Source organism: Megalobrama amblycephala, linkage group LG2 (assembly GCF_018812025.1).
Source record: "Megalobrama amblycephala isolate DHTTF-2021 linkage group LG2, ASM1881202v1, whole genome shotgun sequence".
Taxonomy (NCBI): domain Eukaryota; kingdom Metazoa; phylum Chordata; class Actinopteri; order Cypriniformes; family Xenocyprididae; genus Megalobrama; species Megalobrama amblycephala.
In genome coordinates, this window is record NC_063045.1 from 27,080,391 (window position 1) to 27,100,948 (window position 20,558).

The 20,558-nt window shown below is 38.8% G+C and overlaps 1 pseudogene; it reads left to right on the forward strand.

Moving 5' to 3' along the window:
* The first annotated feature begins 189 nt into the window (after window positions 1-189).
* Window positions 190-16,766, forward strand: LOC125262669 (annotated as a pseudogene).
* Window positions 16,767-20,558: the final 3,792 nt, after the last annotated feature.

Here is a 20,558-nt window from a genome sequence, read left to right on the forward strand (position 1 = left end):
TCACTCACATATGATGCTATGAAAACAAAACACATCAGCATCTGTATAATCTGGTAAAATTGACCCACTACATTGAGAGGGAGGGAAATATCCTCCATTTTCACAAAAATGAATAAATAAGCAACCACTTTCAAACCATTGTTTATTTAACAACATTTATTCCCAAAATAAATGTATTGAATTGATAGAGCTATAACAGAAGACCACAGACAACACATCAAGAAACATTTTGGTCCTCAGCTCATTTTAAGCAGAAATCACCCTGACAGGGTGACCCTGTTTCCTCAGAATTCAACAAGGCAATCAAGTTATTAGTCCAACACAAACAATTTGAAATCTGCCAGTTATCCCTCCACAACAATTTACAGCATTTTAATGAAGCTGGCACCTCAAGGAAAAAATAAATAAATAAAATGCAGTATCACTATTATCTGCTCATAAACATTTTTATCCTAAGCTCATTTTAACTTGTTTTAAAATAGAACAACAACATATCACAGCACAATTAACCAGTTAAACATTTTAGTGCTACATGAACATTTAGAAATCTGTCAATTTCTCTGAAGAAGACAAGACAGAAATAAATGCTACATAATCTGGCAAAACACACAATTTTAGTCCTAAATAATGACAAAGTGCATGTTTGAATTTGAAATGCCTTCATTTGGCAAACACATCTTACAATGGCTTTTTTTTTTGGACTTTGACTGTGAAAACTGGTGTATAACATCTTCAGAATCAAGGCCACTAACAAGTTCATGTCTAATAGCTAAAATAGAAAGTGCAGAGCCGTGTCTGTGACACAATTTCTCTCTAGAAGACAAGATAAAAATAAATACTACAAAACCTGGCAAAACACACAATTTTAATCCTAAATAATGAAGAAGTGCATGTTTGCTTTCATTTGGCATCTTATACTGGCTTTTTTCTGGACTTTGACTGTGCAAACTGATGTATAATATCTTCAAAATCAAGGCCACTTACAAGTTCATGTTCAATGGCTAAGAGAGAAAGTGCAGAGAGCCGTGTCTGCGACATTGTGGTCCTCAGCTCATTTTTAACCCGTTTCAAAACCTCTCACCCTCACAGTTAGACACAGGTAAGGTTAAAAACAGTCTTAGTGCAACATAAACATTGGGAAATGTTGTCTTAAGTCCATGTCTGTCTAGAGCTTGCAGCAGCTGTACAGGTGAAGTCTCATGCTGCACAAAGTGCTTGAACTGAATAAGTTCATCTGACAAGGAACTATCCAGATCTGTTGAATAAGTGGAGCTCAGCTTAGCAGCTCTTACACGCACATCACAATCATCACAGTCCCTCTCAAATAAAACCCCAAAGAGGTCACACACATGTGTGTAGGCTTCTATGCGCTTGAATAGGCATGAACAAAGTCTGTCAATGATGACGTAATATGTTTCAACTTTAAATTTCTGACTGCTGTCATTAAAATCTACTTTGCTGTCATCAGCAGACTCATCTGCTGACAAATCTCTTTTTTTTCTCACACGTTTAGTGTCAAACTGGTAGTTTTGTGTCACACTGACCGCGCGTGCTGATTCTTCGAGCTCTGAAAACTGTTCTCGTAGAGTGCCAACATAGTTCAAATCCTCCTTTTGCCGAACTCGCTCTTCTCCCTTTTCCCATCACATATCAGATCGAAAAGGCATTTGTTTTCAATAAAAATTAAGAAAATATTTGAAAAGTGGAAATAAAGTGCCTAACGACTGTATAAAGTGTTTATCATTAGGGGTGTATAGGGAGGGCTTTATTGTTCCAATAAAATGTAATAATTTTAATAAATATAGTCATTACACTCCATGTTCTTACTGCATCCTGTTAATGTACAACAATACTGAGGCGCAAATAGTATCTGCCACTATTTAATAGCATAACTATTTGCACTTATTGCAAAAGAACTGCTACTTTTCTAGTGTAAATACAATATAACTGTCAGGGAGTCTACACAGCCACCATCGTCTCCGCCCACCACTTACCTGGTCATTACTCACCTGTTCCTTGGATCACTCTCTGCCTTCGCTAGCGATCATCTTCTGCCTCTTCAGCTCTGCTCTATGCCCTGGAATAGAGAAAGACTACAGTATACAGATAAGACATTATCTAAGTCTTTCCATCAATACATCGTTTACTCACCTGGATTCTCCTTCATCTGTGTTGTTCTACAACACAGGATCTGGGATCTGTAGCGTTTCTCCACAAAAATATCGCTGCTCGATTGCTCCTGTCTGCCTCGCTGCTCAGAGTGGTTTGTGTCTGTAACTCCATATAGCTTTGGTTTGAATCTCTTACTTTTATTCATTGTTGCTTATATTATTATTACCTTATATATAATATTGCCTACCACATTAATCTGACATCGCTAGCTTGTAATCTTTGAATCTAAATCGCTGTTACAACGTGTTTGCATCTCGCTAGCTTGTTAATAGCTAGTGTCATCAGTCTCTCGCGTGCTCCTTTTTCAACGCGTTCATCAAACAGCTGTGGTAACTTGGATCAGTCTACAAACACGGTGAGTCATGTCATCCTCTCCTAGCATTGTTACCTGTTCCATTTGTCACATGTTCAGCATAGCTCTCTCTGTCAGCGACGAGGGATTTACATGTCATAAATGCAGGGAAATAGTCAGGCTAACAGAGAGAATCTCAGAATTAGAGACACGCATCCAAACTTTAATCGAGGATAGTAAGAATGCAAGGGCTTCAGATACTGTTTTGGATGCGACTAGCTTAGTGAACTGTACACTGTTTGGTTCTGGCTGTAGAGCCCGCGCAGCAGGGCACTTGGGTAATGGTGAGGCGGCCTAGCCACAGAAAACACCACTCTTCAGTTCCAATAAGAACATCAAACAGGTTCTCCCCACTCAGTGACGCACCCACTGAAAATCCTGTTGAAAGTGCCCTAGTTATTGGCGATTCTATTATACGGAATGTGAAAATAGAGACACCGGCCACCATAGTCACGTTTTCCGGGAGCCAGAGCACCTGACATCAAAGCAAATTTAAAAGTGCTGACTAATGCTAATCATAAATACTCTAAAATTATTATTCACATCGGCACTAATGATGTTCGACTTTGCCGGTCGGAGATCACTAAAATTAACATTAAAGAGGTGTGTGAACTCGCAAATATAATGTCAGGAGAAGTAATTTGCTCTGGTCCCCTTCCTGTTCGTCGGAGTGATGAGATAGTTAGCAGATTATCATCACTCAATGGCTGGCTGTCTAAGTGGTGTCCACAAAATAATATAGGTTTCATAGACAATTGGAAAAGTTTTTGGGGCAGACCTGACCTGTTGAAAAGAGATGGTATTCATCCCTCTCGGGATGGTGCTGCTCTTCTCTCTAGTAATATGGCACATAGTCTTGGAACTGAAACATGACAAACTGGGGCCCAAGTCAGGAAGCAGACAGACTGGCTAAACCGACCGATTACATTACTTTAAATGAGTCTAGCCCTCAAAGTTATGATTATCGACACAATCCCCGTCAGAAAGGCAAAAGGGGTGGTGTTGCTGTAATTTATAGTAATATTTACAGTATTAGTCAAAAGTCATTCAAATATAATTCCTTCGAAGTGATGGTACTTTACATAACATTATGTAAGTTGACATTTGCGCTGGCTACTGCATACAGGCCACCAGGACACCATACAGACTTTATCAAATAATTTGCTGATTGTTGTTGGTGATTTTAATATCTATGTAGATAATAAAAAAGACTCAGTGGGATTGGCATTTGCACACATTCTAAACTCTATTGGTGTTAGACAACAAGTGTCAGGTTCCACTCATTGTCGTAATCATACTTTAGATCTAATATTGTCACATGGAATCGATATTGATGCTGTTGAAATTCTGCAGCAGAGTGACGACATCTCAGATCATTATCTATTCTTGTGTATACTACATTTAGTCGAGGCAGCTAAACTGCCTCCCTGCCATAAATATGGTAGAACCATCACTTCTACCACTAAAGATCGCTTTATAAATAATCTTCCTGATCAGTTTCATCGCCTTAGCATACCAGACAACTTAGAAGTCCTCGATGTTGCAACAGAAACTATTGCCTCTGTCTTTTCCAGCACATTAGATTCAATTGCTCCTTTGTGTTTAAAAAAGATTAAGGAAATGAATCCAGTGCCATGGTTCAGTGAGCACACTCGGGCCCTAAAGGTAGCAGCCAGAAAAATGGAGCGGAGCTGGAAGAAAACAAAACTAGAAGTATTTCGCATTTCGTGGGGAGAGAGAATGATTGAGTACAGAAAGGCCTTAAAAACTGCTACGTAGATCAGCCTATTTTTCAAAACATTTAGAAGAAAATAAACACAACCCTAGGTATTTATTTGATACAGTGGCTAAATTAACAAGAAATAAAGCTTCAGCTTCTGATGTTTCCAAAGAGCACAGCAGTAATGACCTTATGAACTTCTTTACTTGCAAGATTGATAATATTAGAGAAAAAATTATAACCATGCAACCGTCTACTACAGTATCGCGTCAGACAGTGCACTGTAGTTTCCCTGAGGAAAAATAGGAGATGAAGAATTGTCTAAACTTGTTAAATCATCAAAATCAACAACATGTATGTTAGACCCTATACAGAGTAAGCTATTGAAAGAAATGCTTCCAGAGGTCATAGATCCTCTTCTTAATATCGTCAATTCATCTTTATCGCTAGGATACGTACCAAAAACTTTTAAGCTGGCAATTATTAAACCTCTTATTAAAAAATCACAACTTGATTCTAGGGAATTAGTCAATTACAGCCCAATCTCAAATCTCACTTTTCTGTCAAAAATACTTGAAAAGGCAGTATCATCACAACTATGTTCCTTTGTAGAAAGAAATAGTATCTGTGAGGATTTCCAGTCAGGATTTAGACCGTACCATAGTACTGAGACTGCTCTCAGAGTTACTAATGATTTGCTCTTATCATCAGATCGTGATTGTATCTCTCTATTAGTGTTATTGGATCTTAGTGCTGCATTTGACACTATTGATCACAATATTCTTTTAAATAGACTCGAAAATTATGTTGGCATTAGTGGAATTGCATTGTCAGGGTTCAAATCATACTTATCTGACCGTTATCAGTTTGTAGTAGTAAACGAAGAAATGTCATATCGATCACAAGTTCAATACGGAGTAACGCAGGGCTCAGTACTAGGACCGTTGCTTTTCACTCTGTACATGCTACCCTTAGGAGATATCATTAGGAAGCATGGCATTAGTTTTCACTGTTACGCTGATGATACTCAGCTCTATATTTCTTCGCGCCCTGACGAAACTTACCAATTCACAAAATTAACAAAATGCATAACTGATGTAGTGATTTTGGATTAGCCTCACATGAGGGCACCACAAAAGTAGTGATTTGGTCTTAAATATTAATATTAATATTTTGTATTAATATTAATATTGAGTCAGATGATTCCTTCCAATATTTCGGGGCACCAGTCAGGATTCTCACCTTGACAATAAAGAACAATCATGAAAGATTGTTAACTGAATTAATATTTTATAAATTGGAGGAAGTTTATCGTCTGACCAATCTGAAGGATTTAGTGAGATTCGGGCGAGCTTGTAGAGCCTCTGATTATCAACACAAGAATGACACAGTTTGCAATAAAATGAATATATTAACAAAAAGATATACAAGAGTAAAATATCACACTCACTAAATACTACAAAGGAAAATGACTAAACTACTAAGGAAAAATGACTAAACTACTAAGAAAATTTAATCGATAATCAAACAGAAACTACAAACTACAACACAAATGGATGTTAACAAAACTGAATGCCAAGTAGATGAGCAATGGATTGGATGAAGCAATGAATGGGTAATTAGCAGTCTATGAGGTGGTCAATTGTGGTCTTTCTGGATGCTGGTATTAAAAATAAGTAAATAAGCATTTACTCTGAATACAAATAATGTGTCTAATTTATCTATCTGTGTACGCTGATCCTAGAAAAACAGTCTCTACACAAATAGCAATCTCATTTAGCAACAACCTAATGCCAAGGATTTTGGAAAAGGTTTGGTTAGCTTATTAGCTTATAGCTTAGCACTTGGTCGGGTGATCAGTCCGGGAATGGGAAACGTTGTCCACTGGTATCCTTCCATGTGCAGTGGGAGACTGGATTGCTTTCCAACAGCTGCAGAGCTGCAACTGAGTGCTGGAGGTCTTTGTGTGATCCAGAGAACTGTAGGTCAGATGGTGGTCGGTCCGTAGGATCTTCTGAAGGTTGGAGGTACTTGGGTTATGCAGGTCAGGAGTCAAAGTCCTCTGCAGAAGCACTTTGGCTGCTTCATCCGTGCGGTGAAAGGATCAAGCAGAACAAGGATCTGTTCACTTGGGAAAACTTTTATTCCTTCTCGTTGGGGAGGGGATTACTAATCCCCACCTTTCCTGATGTGGTGATGTAATTGGGTCACAGCATTCCAGGTGTCCGTCCCTTAACACGCCCACCTTTCATCCTGTGAAACTTGTTGTATTGTTCCAAAATACACAGTTAAATAAGACAATGTCTTTAGGACCTTGGAAATGCTTTATTACTTTTTCAAGCCTTTCTCAAAGTCCTTGTGGCCGTGTTCTGAACTCGTAGAGTCCAAACTTGATGTGAATTGGTTGAGGTATCACACTTCTGTCTCAGTGGGTGTAGTTGCATTGGCTTTTATTCCAGGTGTGGTTTCTACTGTGTGTGCACAGTTTCCTGGATGAGTACAAGGACACATAGGACATGTTCCTTACAGTATTCCTGTCCATTTTTGGTGATTTCAAGCCAATATGTTTAGAAAATGTCTTCCTTTCTGAGCATTTCTTTGTTCTTGCTGTGCTCTAGCCAGAACCAGTTTGGCAGCCCTAGGAGTCCATGGTCATTCACACCTTGAACTCAGGCATGGAAGCCTGAGGTGAACAAAGGCAACTCGTGATGAGATTAGCCTATCGTCAATGGGCCATTGATGTCATCTTTTCTGTCTCCCACCTTTGGCAGTCCTGATTACAATAGTCATTTACTTGTCATTGAGGGTCCTATCACATTCTTTTGATTAATCAAAGTGGGACAAAAGAATGTCTGTTGTGAAACTCTGGTGCCATCACGTCTGTTGTTCACTACACTGATATAAAAAATTGGATGACCAGTAATTTCCTACTACTAAATTCAGAAAAAACAGAGATTCTAATTTTTTGACCAAAAACTTCTTCACATAATAACCTAGAATACTGTCTAACACTTGATGGCTGCTCTGTTAAGTCTTCGTCATCAGTTAGGAACCTGGGTGTGCTCTTCGATACCAATCATTCATTTGAAGGCCATGTTTCTAGCATCTGTAAAACCGCATTCTTCCATCTTAAAAATATATCTAAACTACGACATATGCTCTCAATGAAAAATGCAGAACAGTTAGTTCATGTGTCCATGACCTCAAGGCTAGATTACTGTAACGCTTTACTGGGTGGTTGTTCTGCTCGCCTGATAAATAAACTACAGTTCGTACAAAATGCAGCAACTAGAGTTCTTACTAGAACTAGGAAGTATGACCATATTAGCCCAGTTCTGTCAACACTGCATTGGCTTCCTGTTAAACATCGTATAGATTTTAATATCTTGCTAATTACTTACAAAGCACTAAATGGTTTAGCTTCCCAGTACCTGAGCGAGCTCTTAAAGCATTATAGTCCTTCACGTCTTTTGCGATCTCAGAATTCAGGCCAGCTGATAATACCTAGAATATCAAAATCAACCGCAGGCGGTAGATCCTTCTCCTATTTGCCACCTAAACTCTTGAATAATCTTCCTAGCATTGTTCGGGTAGCAGACACACTCTGTCAGTTTAAATCTAGACTAAAAACGCATCTCTTTAACCTGGCATACACAACATATTATCAATTTATATTTTCAAATCCGTTAAAGGATTATTAGGCTGCATAAATTAGGTCAGCCAGAACCGGGAACACTTCCTATAACACCAGATGTACTCGTTACATCAGAAGAAGAATGGCATCTACGCTAATATTAGTCTTTCTGTTTATCCCGAGGTTTAACCGTAGTCAACCGGATCCAGGCCGTATCCAGGTGAGACCAAGGACCTGCACCTTGACACGACCACAACGCAGCCCTGAAGTATCAGCAGAGACTGAGTCAACTAGATCATTCACTGTGAAGGCCTCATCAACACTACATCCAGTAGCGCAGCTCCTCAACAACCGTCTATACCGGCGTGATGAATACGATCCTCAACTGGATGGAACTGAAATAAATACTTTGAATTTTGCGATCCTATTGGACTTATGATAGCATCCTGAGTCGTAACAAAGCACTGTTCGCAGAGGAGAACTGGCCCCCTGACTAAGCCTGGTTTCTCCCAAGGTTTTTTTCTCCATTTTAACACCTACTTGCCACTTGTTTGTCACCTGATGTCACCTGTTGGAGTTTGGGTTCCTTGCCGCTGTCGTCTTTGGCTTGCTTAGTTGGGTACACTTGACATTTGACTTGACATTTGATATTCAACACTGCTTTGATATGCCTGCATTGACATTATTCTTTAAGAGCTGCTGTGCAGCCAAAATAATGTACCAGTTATCAATGTAAAGCTGCTTTGACACAATCTACATTGTAAAAACCGCTATAGAAATAAAGGGAACTTGACTTATTCTACTGTTGTTATCAATAAACATGCCATATTACCTTCACTTAAATCTGTGTCCCGTGTTTACCTGCTGACAGAATCACTATTTTCACTTAGTGTATATAGCATATCGCTAAGAAAAATGCTGCTATTGTCACTTAGTATAAATAGAATATATCGCTATTTTCACTTAGTATAGATAGCATCTATTACTAAGAAAATATGCTATTTTCACTTAGTGTAAATTGTGTCTAATTGCTGCCTTCAGATAATGACACCATGTATAACCAATAAAAAGCATGCTGATATTTTTTAATCTAAACAGAACGATATAATTGGTCAAGCGCAAGTGTGGAATGCATGTAACAGCCTGTGGGAGTTGCATGTAACAGCCTTTGGGAATAGTCTTCATAGTTCTAAATGAGTGAGAGAAGTGGTTGTAGTAAATGCAAATGTTAAAGAGGAGAGGGAGACATTTTTATTACAGATTTTTCACAATTTCTAAGACACTAAACCACATTCTCTGAGCCAAATTGTCAATAGCCTAAACCAATTGGTCAAATAAATCACTCTTTCTGCAAAACCTTAAACAAGTTCAGGCAGTTAGACACTGTTTGCAAATCTCATGCGCTCTTTTTGCAAAAATCTAACCACATTCTCACTCATTAAAACACATTTCACACTGTGATGCACTTACACTACCGTTCAAAAGTTTGGGATCGGTAAGATTTTTAATATTTTTAAAAGAAGTTTTGTCTGCTCACCAAGATTGCATTTATTGAATTAAAAATACAGTAAAAACAGTAATATTGTGAAATATTATTACAGTTTAAAATAAATGTTTTCTATTGGAATATAATCTAAAATGTAATTTATTTCTGTGTTCTGCACTATATAAATAAAGGGGACTTGTTTTGACTTGATTCAGTTCGGACCCAACATGCTCCCTGATGTTCACCCACCATGACTGCCTCTCCTTTTCGTTTGTGAAATTGTGAGATACATGCAGACAGGTGTGCTGTCCTAAAGGGAGAAGAGGTAGAAGAGGTCGGCTTACTAAACTCGTCAATGGGGGGATCAGCCGGAGCAATTACGGAGTCATAGACCAATATGCACGGTTTACTGACTACTCACTTACTCCCAACAGCCCTCGACTTCTGCTAATGTGTGGGGTTACCAGGTCTTCATTTTGTCCCCCCTCAGCTATGTTACAAATGGTAAATGACAGTAGTAAAAGGCATATTTTTGTTAGTTTTTTTGCAAAGTGAGTGGTAATGTCAGCGTATCGTTACAGTTTTTGCCTATTGCTTGAACACTTTTTGCAAAACTTTGGCTCATTGTGTCAAAACTTTACACACAAGCACACAAGACACAACACTGGGAAATAAACCATTCACATCTATGTCAAATTGAAACTCTGCTATCAAAACCTAACAATCCTTTGTCGACATTCGCCGATTCCCACCTCCTTCTTCCTTATCTACGGACTGTGTTACATTGGTGCCGAAACCCGGGAGGAAGGAGGGACATGCTGTCGGAGAGCCCTCGCTGCTGAGGGGGATTGCGGCGCTGTGGAGTTCGGGCAGCTTGGGAGTGAAGACTGCGAGAGGCTGCCCGAGGAGGTGGTGCTGGAGCCTTGTGACAGGTGGGACTGAGACCCCGATGCCGTGCTCCTGAGACGAGGTGGGGTGGCTGCCGTCCAGGACGGAGCGGAGGAGTTGCCGTCGTCCGCCGTGGGCCGGAGCCTGCTATGTCCGCCATGAAGGGGAGGAGCAGGGGACGGCGGGCTCGCTGCCGGCTGCCCTCAGCCAGAGGAGCCATCGTCGGCCGCCAGGAGGCGGTCGAGGATTGGGCTGTCCATCGAGCGTCCAGTGCCGTCGCATAGCACCGCGAGGAAGAGCCTGACAGCGGCAGTGATGTCTCGCGCATATACTTCAATGAGAGCGAGACATCACTGCCGTTGTCAGAGCGCGATCAGACCAAACGAATCGAGTGATGAATGCCGTTGTACATAGTGGTGTATTAGAGGTAAAAAATGATATAAATACTGTTCGGTTTCTCGCACAAACCGATCGTTTCGTGTCTTAAGACATCAATGTGTTGTCACGAGCTGCAGGGTTTAATTTGGACTTGTCTATGCAAGTTTTATTTACTCTTATAGTAGAAGTTCCCATCCACTAGCATTATTTGACTGACAGACAGCAACGGTTGGAGTTAAAAATCATAATTTGTGTTCTAGTGAAGAAACAAAGACACCTACATCTTGGATGCACTGGGGGTAAGCAGATAAACATCAAATTTTCATTTTTGGGTGAACTATCCCTTTAAATGTAAATGTTTTTAGATTTTTATTATTTTTTAACATAGTTATGTAATTCATTGCAATAGATTTGTGAACTATGTAGCTTCTGTTACACACTTTGATGCATTATAATTGTAAATAGCATGCAAGTGAAAGTATGTAGTGTTATGGATTTAAATATATTTGTAAAGAATGTTTACGTCATCTTTCACCAGAATATATAAATATTACATTTTATGGTAGTTCTCATAATTCACATGAAATTCTTACAAACAGATTAATAAATGTTGATAATTTTGTGCTAAGAGACAATCTGCTTTATTTAATATATCTATTATATATTATATAACAGGGTTATATAATATATATACAAACCCGATTCCAAAAAAGTTGGGACACTGTACAAATTGTGAATAAAAAAGGAATGCAATAATTTACAAATCTCATAAACTTATATTTTATTCACAATAGAATATAGATAACATATCAGATGTTGAAAGTGAGACATTTTGAAATGTCATGCCAAATATTGGCTCATTTTGGATTTCATGAGAGCTACACATTCCAAAAAAGTTGGGACAGGTAGCAATAAGAGGCTGGAAAAGTTAAATGTACATATAAGCAACTGCTGGAGGACCAATTTGCAACTTATTAGGTCAATTGGCAACATGATTGGGTATAAAAAGAGCCTCAGAGTGGCAGTGTCTCTCAGAAGTCAAGATGGGCAGAGGATCACCAATTCCCCCAATGCTGCAGCGAAAAATAGTGGAGCAATATCAGAAAGGAGTTTCTCAGAGAAAAATTCATCCACAGTGCATAATATCATCCAAAGATTAAGAGAATCTGGATCAATCTCTGTGCGTAAGGGTCAAGGCCGGAAAACCATACTGGATGTGATCTTCGGGCCCTTAGGCACTGCATCACATACAGGAATGCTACTGTGATGGAAATCACAACATGGGCTCAGGAATACTTCCAGAAAACATTGTCGGTGAACACAATCCACCGTGCCATTCGCCGTTGCCGGCTAAAACTCTATAGGTCAAAAAAGAAGCCATATCTAAACATGATCCAGAAGCGCAGGCATTTTCTCTGGGCCAAGGCTCATTTAAAATGGACTGTTGCAAAGTGGAAAACTGTTCTGTGGTCAGACAAATCAAAATTTGAAGTTCTTTTTGGAAAACTGGGATGGCATTTCATCCAGACTAAAGAGGACAAGGACAACCCAAGTTGTTATCAGCGCTCAGTTCAGAAGCCTGCATCTCTGATGATATGGGGTTGCATGAGTGCGTGTGGCATGAGCAGCTTACACATCTGGAAAGGCACCATCAATGCTGAAAGGTATATCCAAGTTCTAGAACAACATATGCTCCCATCCAGACGTCGTCTCTTTCAGGGAAGACCTTGCATTTTCCAACATGACAATGCCAGACCACATACTGCATCAATTACAACATCATGGCTGCGTAGAAGGATCCGGGTACTGAAATGGCCAGCCTGCAGTCCAGATCTTTCACCCATAGAAAACATTTGGTGCGTCATAAAGAGGAAGATGCGACAAAGAAGACCTAAGACAGTTGAGCAACTAGAAGCCTGTATTAGACAAGAATGGGACAACATTCCTATTCCTAAACTTGAGCAACTTGTCTCCTCAGTCCCCAGACATTTGCAGACTGTTATAAAAAGAAGAGGGGATGCCACACAGTGGTAAACCTGTCCTTGTCCCAACTTTTTTGAGATGTGTTGATGCCATGAAATTTAAAATCAACTTATTTTTCCCTTAAAATGATACATTTTCTCAGTTTAAACATTTGATATGTCATCTGTGTTGTATTCTGAATAAAATATTGAAATTTGAAACTTCCACATCATTGCATTCTGTTTTTATTCACAATTTGTACAGTGTCCCAACTTTTTTGGACACTTATATATATATATATATATATATATATATATATATATATATATATATATATATATATATATATATATATATATATATATATATATATATATATATATACAGTGGCAAGAAAAAGTTTGTGAACCCCTTGCAGAATCTGTGAAAATGAGAATTATTTTAATAAAATAAGAGAGATCATACAAAATGCATGTTATTTTTTGTTTAGTACTGTCCTGAGTAAGATATTTTACATAAAAGATGTTTGCATTTAATTCACAAGACAAAACAATGGTTGTTCATGAGTCTCTTGTTTGTCCTGAGCAGTTAAACTGAGCTCTGTTCTTCAGAAAAATCCTTCAGGTCCTGCAGATTTTTCAGTTTTCAAGCATTTTCTGCATATTTGAACCCTTTACAGCAGTGACTGAATGATTTTGAGATCCATCTTTTCACACTGAAGACAATTGAGGGACTCAAACTCAACTATTAAAAAAGGTTCAAACATTCAATGATGCTCCAGAAGGAAACATGATGCATTAAGAGCTGGGGGGTGAAAACTTTTGGATTTGAAGTTCAAGGTAAATTGTACTTAATTTTTCTTCCGGGAAACATGCAAGTATCTTCTGTTGCTTCCGAAGGGCAGTACTAAATGTAAAACAAAGATATTTAAACAAAATAAGAAAAAATGTGATATCTTCATCCTGTTCAAAAGTTTAGCAATATTGCTACCCTTAATGCATCGTGTTTCCTTCTGGAGCATCAGTGAATGTTTGAACCTTTTTTAATAGTTGAGTTTGAGTCCCTCAGTTGTCCTCAGTATGAAAACACGGATCTCAAAATCATTCACTCACTGCTGGAAAGGGTTCAAATATGCAAAAATGCTTGAAAACTGAAGAATCTATAGGATACAGAGGATTTTTCTGAAGAACAGAGCTCAGTTTAAATGCTCAGAACCAACATCCATGACAACCACCAACAACCACTCATGAACAACCATCACAAAACAAACAAACAGTCATCATCCAGGAAACAACAAACAGTATTAAGAATCAATGGTTCACATACTTTTGAATAAATTCAGCTATTGTTTTGTCTTGTGAACTAAATGCAAACATGTTTTATGAAAAATATCTTACTCAGGACAGTACTAAACAAAAAATAACATGAATTTTGTATGATCTCTCTTATTTTATTAAAATAATTCTCATTTTCAGAGATTCTGCAAGGGGTTCACAAACTTTTTCTTGCCACTGTATATATATATATATATATATATATATATATATATATATATATATATATATATATATATATATATTTGTTTTTGAACATTTAAAACAACCCAAACACACCTATATATGTATAGAATGCTGCATTAAACAATTTCGTAAGGGAAAAAAATAAAATAATAAATCAACTCCATAGCGGATTCCAAGTGATCAAGGGCTTAGGACATTCCAATTCAGCCCATTGCTAAGGTTCCGCCAGTAGTGGGCATTGATGCAATGTAAGCAATAACGTACATCCGAGTCAACGAGACTGAGGGAAGTTAGCAAGGAAAGGGCATAAAAAAAACAAATTGGAATGCAGCCCATGTTCACATAATCTCAGTACATGTTTCACAGACTTTTTTTCAGTTTTTTTCAATTGCTAACATTCTTTTGTCCAATCTGTAGTCACATTTTTAAAACTCTAAACACATTTAGCAGAACATCTGTCTGTTGTAACCATACCATTAACACAATTCATGTTCATTTCACACAAAATGCAGTCAATTAACATGTTTCTAAAATGCTTACATTTTCTTTTCATATAAGCTTTCCCTATACCAAAATCATGGATCTTTCTCATCTTATTTGCAAATGCTTAAACACAGCAAGTCAGAAATGAAGACCTAATGTTCCAATCTTTAAATATAGTATAAAACCTCTACTTTTGCAACAACAGCAGCTGAAAAGTATAGAAAAACATATCAAGCAAATACTGAAACAATTGATAAGCATTTTTAATTAGCAGATCACTGCAATATTGAGAAATATCAGATTTCAATCTCAGTTGGAGGCATAGTTAGGTGTTGAAGTTTTTTCATTACATACAGTAAAATAGGACAATTTGAATCGGATTTTGTTCAGTGTGTACGAAGAACAACACAGAGGAGCAGAGAGAAAATAATGTCTGGGTAAGGGAGAGGAATAGATGAAGGAGGAGAGAAGTTGGATCAGGACAAGGGAGAAGAAGAGGTATGGGAGTGGAGGAAGAATGTGTGCTGGATTGTGCATCTCTATGGTTCCCCCTTACACATGCAGAACCTATGAAAGCTTGTTTCTGCCATGAATAGAAAATAAAAAACAGTAATTGTGACTTTTTATCTCACAATTCTGACTTTTTTTCTCTCAATTCCTAGTTTATCTCACAATTCTGAGAAAAAAAAAGTCAGAATTGTGAGAAAAATATTTTTGATAAAAAGTCACAATGACCTTTTATGCTTTTTTATTCTGTGGTAGAAAAAAAGCTTCCATAATAACCAAAGACCATGTATGTGTTACAAACTGTGTTGGCTGCAGCAGGAATAAGGCAGAAACGGACTCCTATGAAATAGGGTAATTTATTAACCAAGGGATCAGAACAGCGAACACGTTAAACAACCATACAAACAACAAGAACGGACAAGGAGTGCAAGGAGTGAGTCCAAAATAAAGGGTGTGCTGATGACGAAGAACAGGTGCAGGGAATCCAGGGAGAGCGGGAGAGATGATGAGGGAAGTGAGATCAGGTGTGGAACAGGGAGGAACATGGGAAACGGAGTCCGGGACAGGTGTGACTGTAACATTACCTCCCCCTCCCCGGTAGGCGCGTCCTCGCGCCTAAGATGTGACAACTTTGCCCTGGAGATCTACACGCAGGTGCGGGGGGAGGTGCAGGGGTCCCACCCACATGTTCCCCACCCATGGGTACATGCCCCCCCCCCAATTTTTTTTGGAAGTTTTAGGGGGGGCAGGAAGGGCTCGTAGAATGGAGTGGGTTCGTGGACTGGACCGGGCTCGTGGACTGGAGCGGGCTCGTGGGCTGGAGCAGAGTCATGGGTAGGAGTGGGCTCGTGGGCTGAAGTGGGCTCGTGTGCTGCTGGAGCAGGCTCGTGGAGACTAGGAGCAAGTTCGTGGAGACTAAGAGCGGGTTCACAGAGGACTGGAGCTGGCTCTTGGAGACTTGGAGCGACAGGCTCAGTCCAAAAGTCAATGAGCCATGGGTCCCCTTCGTTCGGTGGTGTCACGAATGTGGCTCCCATGGCCCTTCCTCCGGACCGCCGGAGGGAACCATCACCAGAATACTGATCAGTTACCATTCGGACTACGTTACCAATAGGCCCTCATTCCTGGGACTGATCGCACACACACCTGCACTGCATCACACTCACACTATTTAAGACACACACACACACACACACACACACACACACACTTCGCGAAGTCTTGATTTGCCTTGGTGATCATTTCTGAGCATTTTCCTGTGGACTGTTACCTGTTATCGATTGGATTGTTTATTCTCTGTGACCCTTTGCCGCCTGCCCTGATCCCTGCCTGTTTACTGGACTTTGATTGTGTTGCCGCCTGCCCTGATCCTTGCCTGTGACCTGATTCTGTTTGTCTGCCGCCTGCCATGACCATTGCCTGTCCCTGTTTACGCCTCTGCCTTTGCCCTGTCTGCATTGTAAGTCCTTTTAATAAAAGCTGCAAATGGATCCACATTCTGTCGACCCATCATTATAGGTGGCCCCAGCACGGCAGCGGTCGTCCTCTTTGGCCGTTTGGGCTTCACGGTGGCCATCCGTTTTGGCGGTCTGGGCTTTGGGAAAGGCAGGACAACCTGGGCAGACCCACTGGAGGGATACGTGGAGAAAACTGGCTGTGGGTGAACTGACCAGGCCGCATGCTTTTCTGAGGGGACTGGATGAGGAAGACACATTCGCTCTTGAACCTCTTCAATTTCAAACTTGGAACCATTTAAAAAGAGAATCAGATTAATAGACTCGACTAGGGAAAAGAAACAGGCAGGTTCACTATAGCGAATTGTGCCCTCGTCCAGGCCCATCAGAAAGCATGCATTAAGCAGGGCATCTGGCCAGTTCAACAAATAAGAAAATTAGAAGAATTGATCAGGGCAGCTACTGGTCAAATGTGTCCCCTATGCAGAACTTTAGTTGCCCCCTTGGTTGAAATCTCTTCCTGGGGTTGGGTGTGTGGTGTTGATGTTGATGTTGCCCCCATAGAAGGTGGGATGGTGTCCCCTTGGTAGCTAGTGTCCTACGCAGACCACATATTTTGTAAATATGGAACAATGGTAGTGGAATTGTTGTAGTAAAATCATTGTAATATGAAGCTTTTACTGAAATGAAAACATGAAATTGCTGCCATTGATCAAAAACAAATCCAACATACTGTTACAGTCACACCTCTCCCTGGATTCCCTGCACCTGTTCTTCGTCATCAGCACACCCTCGAATACAGAAGAATACAGAAGAATAGGACGCAGGAGAAGAAGTAAATGAGTAAAAGTATGCTCACATTTAGTCTAGTCTAGAACTAGTCTAGAATAACCATCATGTTTACATAGAGCACACAATGCCTCTGCACTCCCGATTTCTCTCAACACGGGGACAGAAGAGCTGTCAGTCAGTAAATGGGAAAAGAAAGTAACTTGCAACTTATTCGAAAAAAATAACTTAGCATTTTGTTGTAAATTTAAAAGTAATGTGTTACCCCCAACACTGAACACCAATGAAAATGAGACTGTGACAGATAGGCTTACAGTTTTTACAATGGTATGCACTGTATAAAGGTCCTAAATCCTCATGTAATTTTCACAACTCACAACTTTTAAAACTGTTTCATGGAGTTTTTGTATAGCGAAAGTATAGAAAATTTCATCAGCTGAACAATCGCTATGTTAAACAACAGTACCTTTGAACACACTGTAATTATATCTTTTTAATTCTGTTTTTTATTCCTGGGACTAGGGTAAGACTTTCAGTTTTTAAGAGCATTTTAATTTCAGGTGGAACATGTTAATGTGCTTTAGCTGTGCTAAAAACATAAATGTACATGAATTGTACTACATTAAATATGATAAACTCTCTCAGTGATGTGGAGAAGCTTGCGACAGTTACACTGATGAAGAAGTTTGTTCTTACCATGTCTGGCTCTCAGAAGCATTGATGGACTGCCATCAGCTCACTGATATTCTGGTCAAATCCATGCAAAAAGCACTTTCTTTGTAAGGGTCATGTACACTTAATAATAATTCAGTACTGTCATATGAAACTTATTCAAATCAACAATGTTTAGGGCTGCATTGACACAATCAGAGGCCCTGAGTCTTTACATTTTGGGGGCCCCAACACCCACAGGGCATTCCACAAAAATGCTTACTATATACATAATTTATTTAAAATGGTTTTGAAAGAAATCTCTTCTGCTCACCAAGGCTGCATTTATTTGATCAAAAATACAGTAAAAACAGTAAATATTTCAGATAGTACTCCAAAAACAATAATGTAAACACAAAATCAAAACTTGAAAACTTTAAAATAGCTGTTACTCTGTAAAACCTCCCTCATTGTAGTAAGATGACATGGACATATAGTCTTTAATAAATCACACAGTGTGAAATGAGAGTAGTTAGTGTAAATGTGTATGTGCCATTTTAATAGTTAGATTGAAATGGATTTAGATTGATTGCATCATGGCCAAATAAAAATGAGGCTAATAAGGCAGCCCACCCCCACATGGGCAAAGTAACAGCAGATTCTGTTTACCAGAGTTTAGCAAATAGTTGCCTTCCAAATTGTGCAAGTGCCCTACTTTTCATTGGCTGTTTGGAGGTGAACTTTACCTTCACTCTACTCAGTTCGGATAAAGCATTGATTTGTTTTTTCGGATAAAGCATTGATTTTTTACCCCTTTAATCCTTAATTAAAATATCAACATGTATGCACATACAGAATAAGTCTTTTAAACCATTGGTTGGTATGGTTTTATGTAGGTTGTATGTATTTTCTGTGATAACCAATTTTATGCAGCAGATGTTGTCCATAGTTTGCATTGAACCTGGAACATTTGTTTAATTAATCTTCTTTCTAATTTCATAGCTCATAGGTAAATCGTTTTTCAAATTTCTTTCACAAGTTCATAACACCACTGACAGATTTCATAATGAAGTTGATTTCAAGATGGTATTACAAAAACAAAAATGTTAGGATTGATTTCGGTGCTTTTCCCAAAAGCAAAACTATATGTGTACAGCTCATTCACATGTTTACATAATGTTTTTAAAACAGTTTACAAAAATGGATGTTCAAAAATAGTAAACTACTGAGATATGCTTCATTTTTACAATTGTAGAATATTCTGAAAAAAAGTACAGAAACTTTTAGTAGTTGCCTATGGCATCTGCAGGAAATATCTTGCCTCACAGTTCAAACAACCATTCGTCTGATTGTTTACTATAGAACACGTATGCACATACTTAGAAGAGCATTTAGTAACACTTTACTTGAAGCCTTTATATTTAATGCATTATAAAAGTATTTTAATGCATTGATTATGCCTTTTAATGTACCGTATGCATTATATGGACTCATTAATAATTGTAACCACAGTTATAATACATTATATTACTTATCTATTCATTAAACACAACTTTTTTTCATTAAAACACAACTTGATTACACATAAAAATTGACCCCAAAAACTCAGTCCAAAGTCAGTGCTTGATTGCAAAATAGATTAGCATGGACTACAGAGCACTGAAAGGTGTATGTTGAATGAAATGTTTCTGAAATTAAATCTTTTGTTATGTCTTTTCAATGCCCTCATCTGCCACAATACAGTTTTTCTTGATTGCCTAAACACATTACTTGAAACTATGCCTCATATTCTCAAAACAGTAAACACAATTCCATAACGTCTCACTCAATTCCCCAAACATCCTATTTTCAGGTCAAAATTAAGCTCTACACTCAAAACCATTCAATCTTACTGAAAAACAAAACTTTACTCTCAGACATCACACACAAGCCCTCAAAAATACACACACTACAACATAGTCTTACACACTGGTGAGATAAATTCAAAACAATACTACAAAAACCAAAAACCAAAACCAGTAATAAGTTATGTTGCTTGTGGTTCTCCCCCTCACGGAACTTTTCACATGATGAACACGTGTATACACTTGCACATTTTTTATTCCTTAATGTACTGTACAGTACAATACAACAAACAACAACAAAAAATATTCTGCCCCAGCATCACATCTTTGGCCTGCGACAGGCCAGAGAATCTCGTCAGGCTGTACTGGCCCTAGCCAGGCAGCGGTGGTAAAATCCTCTTGCATGCCTGATCCACCCCTGGCACGCATCAACTGAAATGTCTAGTGGGGCTTCTTCCATCGCCTCTGTGTCCTACAAAAATAGAAGTACTGATTACTGTAACTGTAACACATCCTTTTTACAAAATGGAAGCAGACAGAAACTCTATCTGTATGTAAAGCAATTTGATGCATGTGTTGTAACAGAGTACAGCACTTAAAAGTTACAGTAGAGTACACTGAGGGCTACCTGATTTCCTCCCTGAAGGTTCTTATGGTCGAGGTTATGGTGAAGCAACTTAAGTTTGGCTGAACTCATTGCCCAGCCTCCCACATAGTC